The sequence below is a fragment of the Oncorhynchus nerka genome, unplaced genomic scaffold (assembly GCF_034236695.1).
Source record: "Oncorhynchus nerka isolate Pitt River unplaced genomic scaffold, Oner_Uvic_2.0 unplaced_scaffold_1607, whole genome shotgun sequence".
Classification (NCBI taxonomy): Eukaryota; Metazoa; Chordata; class Actinopteri; order Salmoniformes; family Salmonidae; genus Oncorhynchus; species Oncorhynchus nerka.
In genome coordinates this window covers 77-18,568 of record NW_027039708.1, presented here as the reverse complement: position 1 = coordinate 18,568, position 18,492 = coordinate 77, and the positions used below count along the sequence as shown (strand labels likewise).

General features: G+C 46.9%; 1 long non-coding RNA gene across 1 annotated transcript; it reads left to right on the top strand.

The window, feature by feature from the left end:
• Positions 1 to 1,042: 1,042 nt before the first annotated feature.
• Positions 1,043 to 14,087, top strand: LOC135568336 (uncharacterized). The gene is made up of 3 exons (XR_010462617.1): positions 1,043 to 1,135; positions 1,231 to 1,348; positions 14,025 to 14,087. It is a non-coding gene; the product is annotated as an uncharacterized LOC135568336 (long non-coding RNA).
• Positions 14,088 to 18,492: the final 4,405 nt, after the last annotated feature.

Sequence of the window (18,492 nt, the reverse complement as noted above, 5' to 3'; positions counted from 1 at the left end):
CCATGTTACAGGTCTTGGTTAGGGTTCCCATGTTAGGTCAGGTCTTGGTTAGGGTTCCCATGTCTCCATGTTACAGGTCTTGGTTAGGGTTCCCATGTCTCCATGTTACAGGTCTTGGTTAGGGTTCCCATGTCTCCATGTTACAGGTCTTGGTTAGGGTTCCCATGTTACAGCTCTTGGTTAGGGTTCCCATGTTACAGGTCTTGGTTAGGGTTCCCATGTCTCCATGTTACAGGTCTTGGTTAGGGTTCCCATGTTACAGGTCTTGGTTAGGGTTCCCATGTCTCCATGTTACAGGTCTTGGTTAGGGTTCCCCTCATGTTACAGGTCTTGGTTAGGGTTCCCATGTCTCCATGTTACAGGTCTTGGTTAGGGTTCCCATGTCTCCATGTTACAGGTCTTGGTTAGGGTTCCCATGTTACAGGTCTTGGTTAGGGTTCCCATGTCTCCATGTTACAGGTCTTGGTTAGGGTTCCCATGTCTCCATGTTACAGGTCTTGGTTAGGGTTCCCATGTTACAGGTCTTGGTTAGGGTTCCCATGTTACAGGTCTTGGTTAGGGTTCCCATGTTACAGGTCTTGGTTAGGGTTCCCACCATGTTACAGGTCTTGTTCACAGGAAACGGAGGTGACCACCTCTGCTACTAATCTATCTGCATCTCCTAACACCTGTGTGTAATTTGATGTGTGTGTATTCTGTGTGTGTGTGTGTGTGTCTCTCTGTGTGTAATTTGATGTGTGTGTATTATGTGTGTGTGTGTGTGTCTCTCTGTGTGTAATTTGATGTGTGTGTATTCTGTGTGTGTAATTTGAGGACGCCACAAAAGTGTTGTCACTGAAAAATACTGTCGGCTACCTACCTAGTAGTCTGATGTCTCTCTCTCTCTGTGTGTGTATTATGATGTGTGTATTCTGATGTGTGTCTCTGTGTGGTCAGTTAATCCAGCTCCTTCCACTAAGCGGTCAGAGTTCCGAAGCAGAAGCCTCAGTCGTTCCAGGAAGCCATCACCGCTGGTGACCAGCCACTCAGGAGCCAATCACAGGCATCGTCAGAACGGAGCCCGGCCAATTGGAAGGCCCGTCTGTGGCGTGTGACGGAGAGGACATAGAACACCTGCTGGCGGACGAGCCAATCAGTGAGTAGCTCTTCCCTTCTTCTCTGCCGTTAGTGTGATGACGTGAGAGAGAACTGTGGTGACTCTTTGTCGTTGATGTATTTGTATCCGTGTAGCTCCCAAGGCTAAGCGTCTGAGGCAGGATGTGGCCAAGAAGCTGTTTGAGGTGTCTCAGGTTGATGACATCACCCCCCCGTCGTCTCCAGAGGAGTTTCATCGAACCCCGAGCAGCAGGTAGGATCAAAGGTCATACTGGAACCAGCTGACCAGCCCTCTAATAACCCACTAGTACATCAACTAGAACCAGCTGACCAGCCCTCTAATAACCCACTAGTACATCAACTAGAACCAGCCCTCTAATAACCCACTAGTACATCAACTAGAACCAGCTGACCAGCCCTCTAATAACCCACTAGTACATCAACTAGAACCAGCTGACCAGCCCTCTAATAACCCACTAGTACATCAACTAGAACCAGCTGACCAGCCCTCTAATAACCCACTAGTACATCAACTAGAACCAGCTGAACCAGCCCTCTAATAACCCACTAGTACATCAACTAGAACCAGCTGACCAGCCCTCTAATAACCCACTAGTACATCAACTAGAACCAGCCCTCTAATAACCCACTAGTACATCAACTAGAACCAGCCCTCTAATAACCCACTAGTACATCAACTAGAACCAGCCCTCTAATAACCCACTAGTACATCAACTAGAACCAGCTGACCAGCCCTCTAATAACCCACTAGTACATCAACTAGAACCAGCCCTCTAATAACCCACTAGTACATCAACTAGAACCAGCCAGCCCTCTAATAACCCACTAGTACATCAACTAGAACCAGCCCTCTAATAACCCACTAGTACATCAACTAGAACCAGCCCTCTAATAACCCACTAGTACATCAACTAGAACCAGCCCCACTAGTACATCAACTCTAATAACCCACTAGTACATCAACTAGAACCAGCCCTCTAATAACCCACTAGTACATCAACTAGAACCAGCCCTCTAATAACCCACTAGTACATCAACTAGAACCAGCCCTCTAATAACCCACTAGAACCAGCCCTCAATCACTAGTACATCAACTAGAACCAGCCCTCTAATAACCCACTAGTACATCAACTAGAACCAGCCCTCTAATAACCCACTAGTACATCAACTAGAACCAGCTGAATAACCCAGCCATCTAATAACCCACTAGTACATCAACTAGAACCAGCCCTCTAATAACCCACTAGACCAGCCCTAATAACCCACTAGTACATCAACTAGAACCAGCCCAGCCCTCTAATAACCCACTAGAACCAGCTGACCAGCCCTCTAATAACCCACTAGTACATCAACTAGAACCAGCCCTCTAATAACCCACTAGTACATCAACTAGAACCAGCCCTCTAATAACCCACTAGTACATCAACTAGAACCAGCCCTCTAATAACCCACTAGTACATCAACTAGAACCAGCCCTCTAATAACCTAGTACATCAACTAGAACCAGCCCCTCTAATAACCATCAACTAGAACCAGCCCTCTAATAACCCACTAGTACATCAACTAGAACCAGCCCTCTAATAACCCACTAGTACATCAACTAGAACCAGCCCTCTAATAACCCACTAGTACATCAACTAGAACCAGCCCTCTAATAACCCACTAGTACATCAACTAGAACCAGCTGACCTCTAATAACCCACTAGTACATCAACTAGAACCAGCCCTCTAATAACCCACTAGTACATCAACTAGAACCAGCCCTCTAATAACCCACTAGTACATCAACTAGAACCAGCTGACCAGCCCTCTAATAACCCACTAGTACATCAACTAGAACCAGCCCTCTAATAACCCACTAGTACATCAACTAGAACCAGCCCTCTAATAACCCACTAGTACCAGCCAGCTGACCAGCCCTCTAATAACCCACTAGTACATCAACTAGAACCAGCTGAACCAGCCCAGCCCTCTAATAACCCACTAGTACATCAACTAGAACCAGCCCTCTAATAACCCACTAGTACATCAACTAGAACCAGCCCTGACTAGAACCAGCCCTCTAATAACCCACTAGTACATCAACTAGAACCAGCCCTCTAATAACCCACTAGTACATCAACTAGACCAGCCAATAACCCACTAGTACATCAACTAGAACCAGCCCTCTAATAACCCACTAGTACATCAACTAGAACCAGAACCAGCCCTCTAATAACCCACTAGTACATCAACTAGAACCAGCCCTCTAATAACCCACTAGTACATCAACTAGAACCAGCCCTAATAACCCACTAGTACATCAACTAGAACCAGCCCTCTAATAACCCACTAGTACATCAACTAGAACCAGCCCAGCCCTCTAATAACCCACTAGTACATCAACTAGAACCAGCCCTCTAATAACCCACTAGTACATCAATAACTAGTACAGAACCAGCCCTCTAATAACCCACTAGTACATCAGAACCAGCCCTCTAATAACCCACTAGTACATCAACTAGAACCAGCCCTCTAATAACCCACTAGTACATCAACTAGAACCAGCCCTCTAATAACCCACTAGTACATCAACTAGAACCAGCCCTCTAATAACCATCAACTAGTACATCAACTAGAACCAGCTGAACCAGCCCTCTAATAACCCACTAGTACATCAACTAGAACCAGCTGACCAGCCCTCTAATAACCCACTAGTACATCAACTAGAACCAGCCCTCTAATCAACCCAGCTAGTACATCAACTAGAACCAGCTGACCAGCCCTAATAACCCACTAGTACATCAACTAGAACCAGCCCTCTAATAACCCACTAGTACATCAACTAGAACCAGCCCTCTAATAACCCACTAGTACATCAACTAGAACCAGCCCTCTAATAACCCACTACTAGTACATCAACTAGAACCAGCCCTCTAATAACCCACTAGTACATCAACTAGAACCAGCCCAGCCCTCTAATAACCCACTAGTACATCAACTAGAACCAGCCCTCTAATAACCCACTAGTACATCAACTAGAACCAGCTCCAGCCCTCTAATAACCCACTAGTACATCAACTAGAACCAGCCCTCTAATAACCCACTAGTACATCAACTAGAACCAGAAACCAGCTAGTACATCAACTAGCCAGCTCTAATAACCCACTAGTACATCAACTAGAACCAGCCCAGCTCTAATAACCCACTAGTACATCAACTAGAACCAGCCCTCTAATAACCCACTAGTACATCAACTAGAACCAGCTGACCTCTAATAACCCACTAGTACATCAACTAGAACCAGCATCAACTAGACCAGCCCTCTAATAACCCACTAGTGACATCAACCCACTAGAACCAGCCCTCTAATAACCCACTAGTACATCAAGAACCAGCCTCTAATAAACCAGCTGACCAGCCCTCTAATAACCCACTAGTACATCAACTAGAACCAGCTGACCAGCCCTCTAATAACCCACTAGTACATCAACTAGAACCAGCCCTCTAATAACCCACTAGTACATCAACTAGAACCAGCTGACCCTCTAATAACCCACTAGTACATCAACTAGAACCAGCCCTCTAATAACCCACTAGTACATCAACTAGAACCAGCCCAGCCCTCTAATAACCCACTAGTACATCAACTAGAACCAGCCCTCTAATAACCCACTAGTACATCAACTAGAACCAGCCCTCTAATAACCCACTAGTACATCAACTAGAACCAGCTGACCAGCCCTCTAATAACCCACTAGTACATCAACTAGAACCAGCCCTCTAATAACCCACTAGTACATCAACTAGAACCAGCCTCTAATAACCCACTAGTACATCAACTAGAACCAGCCAGCCCTCTAATAACCCACTAGTACATCAACTAGAACCAGCCCTCTAATAACCCACTACAACTAGAACCAGCATCAATAACCCACTAGAACATCAACTAGAACCAGCTGACCAGCCTCTAATAACCCACTAGTACATCAACTAGAACCAGCCCTCTAATAACCCACTAGTACATCAACTAGAACCAGCCCTCTAATAACCCACTAGTACATCAACTAGAACCAGCTGACCAGCCCCAGAGCGACTAATAACCCACTAGAACCAGCTGACCAGCCCTCTAATAACCCACTAGTACATCAACTAGAACCAGCCCTCTAATAACCCACTAGTACATCAACTAGAACCAGCCCTCTAATAACCCACTAGTACATCAACTAGAACCAGCTGACCAGCCCCCTCTAATAACCCACTAGTACATCAACTAGAACCAGCCCTCTAATAACCCACTAGTACATCAACTAGAACCAGCCCTCTAATGACCCACTAGTACATCAACTAGAACCAGCTGACCAGCCCTCTAATAACCCACTAGTACATCAACTAGAACCAGCCCTCTAATGACCCACTAGTACATCAACTAGAACCAGCTGACCAGCCCTCTAATAACCCACTAGTACATCAACTAGAACCAGCTGACCAGCCCTCTAATAACCCACTAGTACATCAACTAGAACCAGCTGACCAGCCCTCTAATAACCCACTAGTACATCAACTAGAACCAGCTGACCAGCCCTCTAATAACCCACTAGTACATCAACTAGAACCAGCCCTCTAATAACCCACTAGTACATCAACTAGAACCAGCCCTCTAATAACCCACTAGTACATCAACTAGAACCAGCTGACCAGCCCTCTAATAACCCACTAATACATCAACTAGAACCAGCTGACCAGCCCTCTAATAACCCACTAGTACATCAACTAGAACCAGCTGACCAGCCCTCTAATAACCCACTAGTACATCAACTAGAACCAGCTGACCAGCCCTCTAATAACCCACTAGTACATCAACTAGAACCAGCCCTCTAATAACCCACTAGTACATCAACTAGAACCAGCCCTCTAATAACCCACTAGTACATCAACTAGAACCAGCCCTCTAATAACCATTTACATCATTTAACATTTAAGTCATTTAGCAGACGCTCTTATCCAGAGCGACTTACAAATTGGTGCATTCACCTTATGACCTCCAGTGGAACAGTAGTGCATCTAAATCTTTTCAGGGGGGGGGGTGAGAGGGATTACTTTATCCTATCCTAGGTATTCCTTAAAGAGGTGGGGTTTCAGGTGTCTCCGGAAGGTGGTGATTGACTCCGCTGTCCTGGCGTCGTGAGGGAGTTTGTTCCACCATTGGGGGGCCAGAGCAGCGAACAGTTTTGACTGGGCTGAGCGGGAACTGTACTTCCTCAGTGGTAGGGAGGCGAGCAGGCCAGAGGTGGATGAACGCAGTGCCCTTGTTTGGGTGTAGGGCCTGATCAGAGCCTGGAGGTACTGAGGTGCCGTTCCCCTCACAGCTCCGTAGGCAAGCACCATGGTCTTGTAGCGGATGCGAGCTTCAACTGGAAGCCAGTGGAGGGAGCGGAGGAGCGCTAGAACATCAACTAGAACCAGCTGACCAGCCCTCTAATAACCCACTAGAACATCAACTAGAACCAGCTGACCAGCCCTCTAATAACCCACTAGTACATCAACTAGAACCTGTCCTCTAATAACCCACTAGTACATCAACTAGAACCAGCCCTCTAATAACCCACTAGTACATCAACTAGAACCAGCCCTCTAATAACCCACTAGTACATCAACTAGAACCAGCTGACCAGCCCTCTAATAACCCACTAGTACATCAACTAGAACCTGTCCTCTAATAACCCACTAGTACATCAACTAGAACCAGCCCTCTAATAACCCACTAGTACATCAACTAGAACCAGCCCTCTAATAACCCACTAGTACATCAACTAGAACCAGCCCTCTAATAACTCACTAGTACATCAACTAGAACCAGCCCTCTAATAACCCACTAGTACATCAACTAGAACCAGCTGACCAGCCCTCTAATAATAACCCACTAGTACATCAACTAGAACCAGCCCTCTAATGACCCACTAGTACATCAACTAGAACCAGCCCTCTAATAACCCACTAGTACATCAACTAGAACCAACCCTCTAATAACTAGTACATCAACTAGAACCAGCTGACCAGCCCTCTAATAACCCACTAGTACATCAACTAGAACCAGCCCTCTAATAACCCACTAGTACATCAACTAGAACCAGCTGACCAGCCCTCTAATAACCCACTAGTACATCAACTAGAACCTGTCCTCTAATAACCCACTAGTACATCAACTAGAACCAGCCCTCTAATAACCCACTAGTACATCAACTAGAACCAGCCCTCTAATAACCCACTAGTACATCAACTAGAACCAGCTGACCAGCCCTCTAATAACCCACTAGTACATCAACTAGAACCAGCTGACCAGCCCTCTAATAACCCACTAGTACATCAATTAGAACCAGCCCTATAATAACCTACTCAGTACATCAACTAGAACCAGCTGACCAGCCCTCTAATAACCCACTAGTACATCAACTAGAACCAGCCCTCTAATAACCCAGTAGTACATCAACTAGAACCAGCCCTCTAATAACCCACTATTACATCAACTAGAACCAGCTGACCAGCCCTCTAATAACCCACTAGTACATCAACTAGAACCAGCCCTCTAATAACCCACTAGTACATCAACTAGAACCAGCCCTCTAATGACCCACCTAGTACATCAACTAGAACCAGCTGACCAGCCCTCTAATAACCCACTAGTACATCAACTAGAACCAGCCCTCTAATAACCCACTAGTACATCAACTAGAACCAGCCCTCTAATAACCCACTAGTACATCAACTAGAACCAGCTGACCAGCCCTCTAATAACCCATCAACTAGTACATCAACTAGAACCAGCCCTCTAATAACCCACTAGTACATCAACTAGAACCAGCCCTCTAATAACCCACTAGTACATCAACTAGAACCAGCTGACCAGCCCTCTAATAACCCACTAGTACATCAACTAGAACCAACTAATAACCCACTAGTACATCAACTCAATGACCAGCCCTCTAATAACCCACTAGTACATCAACTAGAACCAGCCCAGCCCTCTAATAACCCACTAGTACATCAACTAGAACCAGCCCTCTAATAACCCACTAGTACATCAACTAGAACCAGCCCTCTAATAACCCACTAGTACATCAGAACCAGCTGACCAGCCCTCTAATAACCCACTAGTACATCAACTAGAACCAGCCCTCTAATAACCCACTAGTACATCAACTAGAACCAGCCCTCTAATAACCCACTAGTACATCAACTAGAACCAGCTGACCAGCCCTCTAATAACCCACTAGTACATCAACTAGAACCAGCCCTCTAATAACCCACTAGTACATCAACTAGAACCAGCCCTCTAATAACCCACTAGTACATCAACTAGAACCAGCTGACCAGCCCTCTAATAACCCACTAGTACATCAACTAGAACCAGCATCAACTAGAACCAGCCCTCTAATAACCCACTAGTACATCAACTAGAACCAGCTGACCAGAACCAGTACATCAACTAGACCAGCCCTCTAATAACCCACTAGTACATCAACTAGAACCAGCCCTCTAATAACCCACTAGTACATCAACTAGAACCAGCCCTCTAATAACCCACTAGAACCAGCCCTAATAACATCAACTAGAACCAGCCCTCTAATAACCCACTAGTACATCAACTAGAACCAGCTGACCAGCCCTCTAATAACCCACTAGTACATCAACTAGAACCAGCCCTCTAATAACCCACTAGTACATCAACTAGAACCAGCCCTCTGTACATCAACTAGAACCAGCCCCAGCCCTCTAATAACCCACTAGTACATCAACTAGAACCAGCTGACCAGCCCTCTAATAACCCACTAGTACATCAACTAGAACCAGCCCTCTAATAACCCACTAGTACATCAACTAGAACCAGCCCTCTAATAACCCACTAGTACATCAACTAGAACCAGCTGACCAGCCCTCTAATAACCCACTAGTACATCAACTAGAACCAGCCCTCTAATAACCCACTAGTACATCAACTAGAACCAGCCCTCTAATAACCCACTAGTACATCAACTAGAACCAGCTGACCAGCCCTCTAATAACCCACTAGTACATCAACTAGAACCAGCTGACCAGCCCTCTAATAACCCACTAGTACATCAACTAGAACCAGCCCTCTAATAACCCACTAGTACATCAACTAGAACCAGCCCCCTCTAATAACCCACTAGTACATCAACTAGAACCAGCCCTCTAATAACCCACTAGTACATCAACCAGCCCTCTAATAACCCACTAGTACATCAACTAGACCAGCTGACCAGCCCTCTAATAACCACTAGTACATCAACTAGAACCAGCTGACTCTAATAACCCACTAGTACATCAACTAGAACCAGCCCAGCCCTCTAATAACCCACTAGTACATCAACTAGAACCAGCCCAGCCCTCTAATAACCCACTAGTACATCAACTAGAACCAGCTGACCAGCCCTCTAATAACCCACTAGTACATCAACTAGAACCAGCCCTCTAATAACCCACTAGTACATCAACTAGAACCAGCTGACCAGCCCTCTAATAACCCACTAGTACATCAACTAGAACCAGCCCTCTAATAACCCACTAGTACATCAACTAGAACCAGCCCTCTAATAACCCACTAGTACATCAACTAGAACCAGCCCTCTAATAACCCACTAGTACATCAACTAGAACCAGCCCTCTAATAACCCACTAGTACATCAACTAGAACCAGCCCTCTAATAACCACTAGTACATCAACTAGAACCAGCCCTCTAATAACCCACTAGTACATCAACTAGAACCAGCTGACCAGCCCTCTAATAACCCACTAGTACATCAACTAGAACCAGCTGACCAGCCCTCTAATAACCCACTAGTACATCAACTAGAACCACTGACCAGCCCTCTAATAACCCACTAGTACATCAACTAGAAGTACATCAACTAGAGCCCAGCCCTCTAATAACCCACTAGTACATCAACTAGAACCAGCTGACCAGAATCCCTCTAATAACCCACTAGTACATCAACTAGAACCAGCCCTCTAACCAGCTGACCAGCCCTCTAATAACCCACTAGTACATCAACTAGAACCAGCTGACCAGCCCTCTAATAACCCACTAGTACATCAACTAGAACCAGCCCTCTAATAACCCACTAGTACATCAACTAGAACCAGCTGACCAATAACCCACTAGTACATCAATAACCCCCTCTAATACTAGTACATCAACTAGAACCAGCCCTCTAATAACCCACTAGTACATCAACTAGACCAGCCCTCTAATAACCCACTAGTACATCAACTAGAACCAGCCCTCTAATAACCCACTAGTACATCAACTAGAACCAGCTGACCAGCCCTCTAATAACCCACTAGTACATCAACTAGAACCAGCCCTCTAATAACCCACTAGTACATCAACTAGAACCAGCCCAGCCCTCTAATAACCCACTAGTACATCAACTAGAACCAGCTGACCAGCCCTCTAATAACCCACTAGTACATCAACTAGAACCAGCCCTCTAATAACCCACTAGTACATCAACTAGAACCAGCCCTCTAATAATAACATCCAACTAGAACCAGCCCTCTAATAACCCACTAGTACATCAGCTAGAACCAGCCCTCTAATAACCCACTAGTACATCAACTAGAACCAGCCCTCTAATAACCCACTAGTACATCAACTAGAACCAGCCCTCTAATAATCCACTACATAACCCAGCCCTCTAATAACCCACTAGTACATCAACTAGAACCAGCTGACCAGCCCTCTAATAACCCACTAGTACATCAACTAGAACCAGCCCTCTAATAACCCACTAGTACATCAACTAGAACCAGCCCTCTAACCCACTAGTACATCAACTAGAACCAGCTGACCAGCCCTCTAATAACCCACTAGTAACCAACTAGAACCAGCCCTCTAATAACCCACTAGTACATCAACTAGAACCAGCTACCATCTAATAACCCACTAGAACCAGCCCAGCCCTCTAATAACCCACTAGTACATCAACTAGAACCAGCCCTCTAATAACCCACTAGTACATCAACTAGAACCAGCCCTCTCTAGTACATAACCCAGCCCTAGTAACCCATCAACTAGAACCAGCCCTCTAATAACCCACTAGTACATCAACTAGAACCAGCCCTCTAATAACCCACTAGTACATCAACTAGAACCAGCCCTCTAATAACCCACTAGTACATCAACTAGAACCAGCTGACCAGCCCTCTAATAACCCACTAGTACATCAACTAGAACCAGCCCTCGAATAACCCACTAGTACATCAATTAGAACCAGCCCTATAATAACCCACTGGTACATCAACTAGAACCAGCTGACCAGCCCTCTAATAACCCACTAGTACATCAACTAGAACCAGCTGACCAGCCCTCTAATAACCCACTAGTACATCAACTAGAACCAGCCCTCTAATAACCCACTAGTACATCAACTAGAACCAGCTGACCAGCCCTCTAATAACCCACTAGTACATCAACTAGAACCAGCCCTAATAACCCACTAGTACATCAAATAGAACCAGCCCTCTAATAACCCACTAGTACATCAACTAGAACCAGCCCTCTAATAACCCACTAGTACACATCAACTAGAACCAGCCCTCTAATAACCCACTAGTACATCAACTAGAACCAGCTCCTCTAATAACCCACTAGTACATCAACTAGAACCAGCCCTCTAATAACCCACTAGTACATCAACTAGAACCAGCCCTCTAATAACCCACTAGTACATCAACTAGAACCAGCTGACCAGCCCTCTAATAACCCACTAGTACATCAACTAGAACCAGCTGACCAGCCCTCTAATAACCCACTAGTACATCAACTAGAACCAGCCCTCTAATAACCCACTAGTACATCAACTAGAACCAGCCCTCTAATGACCCACTAGTACATCAACTAGAACCAGCTGACCAGCCCTCTAATAACCCACTAGTACATCAACTAGAACCAGCCCTCTAATAACCCACTAGTACATCAACTAGAACCAGCCCTCTAATGACCCACTAGTACATCAACTAGAACCAGCTGACCAGCCCTCTAATAACCCACTAGTACATCAACTAGAACCAGCTGACCAGCCCTCTAATAACCCACTAGTACATCAACTAGAACCAGCCCTCTAATAACCCACTAGTACATCAACTAGAACCAGCCCTCTAATAACCCACTAGTACATCAACTAGAACCAGCCCTCTAATAACCCACTAGTACATCAACTAGAACCAGCCCTCTAATAACCCACTAGTACATCAACTAGAAACCAGCCCTCTAATAACCCACTAGTACATCAACTAGAACCAGCCCTCTAATAACCCACTAGTATATCAACTAGAACCAGCCCTCTAATAACCCACTAGTACATCAACTAGAACCAGCCCTCTAATAACCCACTAGTACATCAACTAGAACCAGCTGACCAGCCCTCTAATAACCCAGTAGTACATCAACTAGAACCAGCCCTCTAATAACCCACTAGTACATCAACTAGAACCAGCTGACCAGCCCTCTAATAACCCACTAGTACATCAACTAGAACCAGCTGACCAGCCCCTCTAATAACCCACTAGTACATCAACTAGAACCAGCTGACCAGCCTCTAATAACCCACTAGTACATCAACTAGGTGGTTTCAGGCCCTGTCTGATGGTTGGTATTGATCTGTCCCAATAGGTGGTTTCAGGCCCTGTCTGATGGTTGGTATTGATCTGTCCCAATAGGTGGTTTCAGGCCCTGTCTAATGGTTGGTATTGATCTGTCCCAATAGGTGGTTACTGTCTGATGGTTGGTATTGATCTGTCCCAATAGGTGGTTACTGTCTGATGGTTGGTATTGATCTGTCCCAATAGGTGGTTTCAGGCCCTGTCTGATGGTTGGTATTGATCTGTCCCAATAGGTGGTTTCAGGCCCTGTCTGATGGTTGGTATTGATCTGTCCCAATAGGTGGTTACTGTCTGATGGTTGGTATTGATCTGTCCCAATAGGTGGTTCAGGCCCTGTCTGATGGTTGGTATTGATCTGTCCCAATAGGTGGTTTCAGGCCCTGTCTGATGGTTGGTATTGATCTGTCCCAATAGGTGGTTTCAGGCCCTGTCTAATGGTTGGTATTGATCTGTCCCAATAGGTGGTTACTGTCTGATGGTTGGTATTGATCTGTCCCAATAGGTGGTTTCAGGCCCTGTCTGATGGTTGGTATTGATCTGTCCCAATAGGTGGTTACTGTCTGATGGTTGGTATTGATCTGTCCCAATAGGTGGTTTCAGGCCCTGTCTGATGGTTGGTGTTGATCTGTCCCAATAGGTGGTTTCTGTCTGATGGTTGGTATTGATCTGTCCCAATAGGTGGTTACTGTCTGATGGTTGGTATTGATCTGTCCCAATAGGTGGTTTCAGGCCCTGTCTGATGGTTGGTGTTGATCTGTCCCAATAGGTGGTTTCAGGCCCTGTCTGATGGTTGGTGTTGATCTGTCCCAATAGGTGGTTTCTGTCTGATGGTTGGTAATGATCTGTCCCAATTGGTGGTTTCAGGCCCTGTCTGATGGTTGGTGTTGATCTGTCCCAATAGGTGGTTACTGTCTGATGGTTGGTATTGATCTGTCCCAATAGGTGGTTACTGTCTGATGGTTGGTATTGATCTGTCCCAATAGGTGGTTTCAGGCCCTGTCTGATGGTTGGTAATGATCTGTCCCAATAGGTGGTTACTGTCTGATGGTTGGTATTGATCTGTCCCAATAGGTGGTTTCAGGCCCTGTATGATGGTTGGTGTTGATCTGTCTTGATGGTTGCCAATAGGTGGGTTCAGGCCCCAATGTCAATATGAGGAACTCTCAAATCAAAGTGTGTGTGTGTGTGTGTGTGTGTGTGTGTGTGTGTGTGTGTGTGTGTGTGTGTGTGTGTGTGTGTGTAGACCCCAGCTAATCCCGGTGATCTTGGACATCAGTGGCTTCGCAGCCATCCAGGAGTCTCCTCGAGAGTCACCGCGTAACGTCGTGTGTCACGTCCTGAAGCGTCCCCGGCCGAGGTGGATACGTTAGCGTGACGGACCAGACAGGAAACCGCGTCTACCTCCGACAGACAGACGACCTGAGGGAAAGGTCAACTTTTAGCCAATCACTGAGCTTTACCTGATCCACCAATCACCCTCTCTCTCTGTCTCCCTTTACTGTCTTATAGGACCCCAGTCACCTCTCTGTCTTATAGGACCCCAGTCACCTCTCTCTGTCTTATAGGACCCCAGTCACCTCTCTCTCTTATAGGACCCCAGTCACACCTCTCTCTGTCTTATAGGACCCCAGTCACCTCTCTCTGTCTTATAGGACCCCAGTCACCTCTCTCTGTCTTATAGGACCCCAGTCACCTCTCTCTGTCTTATAGGACCCCAGTCACCTCTCTCTGTCTTATAGGACCCCAGTCACCTCTCTCTCTGTCTTATAGGACCCCAGTCACCTCTCTCTCTGTCTTATAGGACCCCAGTCACCTCTCTCTGTCTTATAGGACCCCAGTCACCTCTCTCTCTGTCTTATAGGACCCCAGTCACCTCTCTCTGTCTCCCCAGTCACCTCTCTCTCTGTCTTATAGGACCCCAGTCACCTCTCTGTCTTATAGGACCCCAGTCACCTCTCTCTGTCTTATAGGACCCCAGTCACCTCTCTCTGTCTTATAGGACCCCAGTCACCTCTCTGTCTTATAGGACCCCAGTCACCTCTCTCTGTCTTATAGGACCCAGTCACCCTCTCTCTGTCTTATAGGACCCCAGTCACCTCTCTCTCTGTCTTATAGGACCCCAGTCACCCCTCTCTGTCTCTCACCTCTGTCTTATAGGACCCCAGTCACCTCTCTCTCTGTCTTATAGACCCCAGTCACCTCTCTCTGTCTTATAGGACCCCAGTCACCCCTCTGTCTTATAGGACCCCAGTCACCTCTCTCTGTCTTATAGGACCCCAGTCACCTCTCTCTGTCTTATAGGACCCCAGTCACCTCCTCTCTGTCTTATAGGACCCCAGTCACCTCTCTCTGTCTTATAGGACCCCAGTCACCTCTCTCTCTGTCTTATAGGACCCCAGTCACCTCTCTCTCTGTCTTATAGGACCCCAGTCACCCCTCTCTCTGTCTTATAGGACCCCAGTCACCTCTCTCTCTGTCTTATAGGACCCAGTCACCTCTCTCTCTGTCTTATAGGACCCCAGTCACCTTGACTGTCTTATAGGACCCCAGTCACCTCTCTCTCTGTCTTATAGGACCCCAGTCACCTCTCTCTGTCTCCCTTATTGACTGTCTTATAGGACCCCAGTCACCTCTCTCTGTCTTATAGGACCCCAGTCACCTCTCTCTGTCTTATAGGACCCCAGTCACCTCTCTCTCTGTCTTATAGGACCCCAGTCACCTCTCTCTCTGTCTTATAGGGACCCCCAGTCACCTCTCTCTGTCTTATAGGACCCCAGTCACCTCTCTCTCTGTCTCCCTTATTGACTGTCTTATAGGACCCCAGTCACCTCTCTCTCTGTCTTATAGACCCCAGTCACCTCTCTCTCTGTCTCCTTATTGACTGTCTTATAGGACCCCAGTCACCTCTCTCTCTGTCTTATAGGACCCCAGTCACCTCTCTCTGTCTTATAGGACCCCAGTCACCTCTGTCTTATAGGACCCCAGTCACCTCTCTCTGTCTTATAGGACCCCAGTCACCTCACCTCTCTGTCTTATAGGACCCCAGTCACCCTCTCTCTGTCTTATAGTCTTATAGGACCCCAGTCACCTTCTCTGTCTTATAGGACCCCAGTCACCTCTCTCTGTCTGTCTTATAGGACCCCAGTCACCTCTCTCTGTCTTATAGGACCCCAGTCACCTCTCTCTGTCTTATAGGACCCCAGTCACCTCTCTCTGTCTTATAGGACCCCAGTCACCTCCTCTGTCTTATAGACCCCAGTCACCTCTCTCTGTCTTATAGGGACCCCAGTCACCTCTCTCTCTGTCTTATAGGGACCCCAGTCACCTCTCTCTGTCTTATAGACCCCAGTCACCTCTCTCTCTGTCTTATAGGACCCCAGTCACCTCTCTCTGTCTTATAGGACCCCAGTCACCTCTCTGTCTTATAGGACCCCAGTCACCTCCTCTCTGTCTTATAGACCCCAGTCACCTCTCTGTCTTATAGACCCCAGTCACCTCTCTGTCTGTCTTATAGGACCCCAGTCACCTCTGTCTTATAGGACCCTTCTCTCTCTGTCTTATTCACCTCTGTCTTATAGACCCCAGTCACCTCTCTCTGTCTTATAGGACCCCAGTCACCTCTCTCTCTGTCTTATAGGACCCCAGTCACCTCTCTCTGTCTTATAGGACCCCAGTCACCTCTCTCTGTCTCCCTTATTTACTGTCTTATAGGACCCCAGTCACCTCTCTCTGTCTTATAGGACCCCAGTCACCTCTCTCTCTGTCTAGACCTCAGTCACTCTCTCTCTGTCTTATAGGACCCCAGTCACCTCTTCTCTGTCTCCTTTATTTACTGTCTTATAGGACCCCAGTCACCTCTCTGTCTTATAGACCCCAGTCACCTCTCTCTGTCTTATAGACCCCAGTCACCTCTCTGTCTCCTATACTGTCTTATAGGACCCCAGTCACCTCTCTCTCTGTCTTATAGACCCCAGTCACCTCTCTCTCTGTCTTATAGGACCCCAGTCACCTCTCTCTGTCTTATAGGACCCCAGTCACCTCTCTCTCTGTCTTAGGGACCCCAGTCACCTCTCTCTCTGTCTTATAGACCCCAGTCACCTCTCTCTGTCTTATAGGACCCCAGTCACCTCTCTCTGTCTTATAGGACCCCAGTCACCTCTCTCTCTGTCTTATAGACCCCAGTCACCTCTCTGTCTTATAGGACTGTCTTATAGGACCCCAGTCACCTCTCTCTGTCTTATAGACCCCAGTCACCTCTCTCTCTGTCTTATAGGACCCCAGTCACCTCTCTCTGTCTTATAGGACCCCAGTCACCTCTCTCTGTCTTATAGGACCTCAGCTCACCCCAGTCACCTCTCTGTCTTAGGACCCCAGTCACCTCTCTCTGTCTTATAGAATTCTCAGTCTTATAGACCCCAGTCACCTCTCTCTGTCTTATAGGACCTCAGTCACCTCTCTCTGTCTCCTTATTTACTGTGTCTTTTTAGGCTGTGGACCCCAGTGCTTTTCGTAGCTCCCATAATGCATTGGGTTTGCTGGCTGTTCCCATCGAGGTACTGAGAGAACAGGTGGCCGAGAAGGTGAGTACACCCCACACATACAGCTAACCTTGCGGGAGGGACACAATTAATTCTTCCGTAAACCTAACACGACTCTTAACCTAATCCTAACCTAACCCAAAGACGAACCCCAGTCCTAACCCCAGCTCCTAACCCCAGCCCTAACCCTAGCTCCTAACCCTAGCTCCTAACCCTAGCTCCTATCCCCTAGCTCCTAACCCTAGCTCCTAACCCTAGCTCCTATCCCTAGCTCCTAACTCCTAGCTCCAACCCCAGCTCCAACCCTAGCTCCTAACCCTAACCTAATCCTAACCCTAACCCAAAGACGTAACCCTAGCTCCTAACCCCAGCTCCTAACCCAGCTCCTAACCCTAGCTCCTAACCCTAGCCCTAATCCTAGCTCCTAACCCCTAGCTCCTAACCCTAGCTCCTAACCCAGCTCCCAACCTCAACCAATCCTAACCTTAACCCAAAGACGTAACCCTAGCTCCTAACCCTAGCTCCTAACCCTAGCTCCTAACCCTAGCTCCAACCTAAACCCTAGCTCCTAACCCTAACTCCTAACCCTAACCCAAAGACCTAACCTAGCTCCTAACCTTAACCCAAAGACCTAACCCTAGCTCCTAACCCTAGCTCCTAACCCTAGCTCCTAACCCTAGCTCCTAACCCTTAACCTAATCCTAACCTTAACCCAAAGCTCCTAACCCTAGCTCCTAACCCTAGCTCCTAACCCTAGCTCCTAACCCTTAACCTAATCCTAACCTTAACCCAAAGACGTAACCCTAGCTCCTAACCCTAGCTCCCTAACCCTAGCTCCTAACCCTTAACCTAATCCTAACCTTAACCCAAAGACGCTCCTAACCCTAGCTCCTAATCCTAGCTCCTAATCCTAGCTCCTAACCCTAGCTCCCTAACCCTTAACCTAATCCTAACCTTAACCCAAAGCCGCTAACCCTAGCTCCTCCCTAACCCTAGCTCCTAACCCTAGCTCCTAATCCTAGCTCCTAACCCTAGCTCCTAACCCTAGCTCCTAACCCTAGCTCCTAACCCTTAACCTAAGCTCCTAACCTTAACCCAACCCTAGCTCCTAACCCCAGCTCCTAATCCCTAGCTAACCTTTAACCCAAAGACGAACCCTAGCTCCTAACCCTA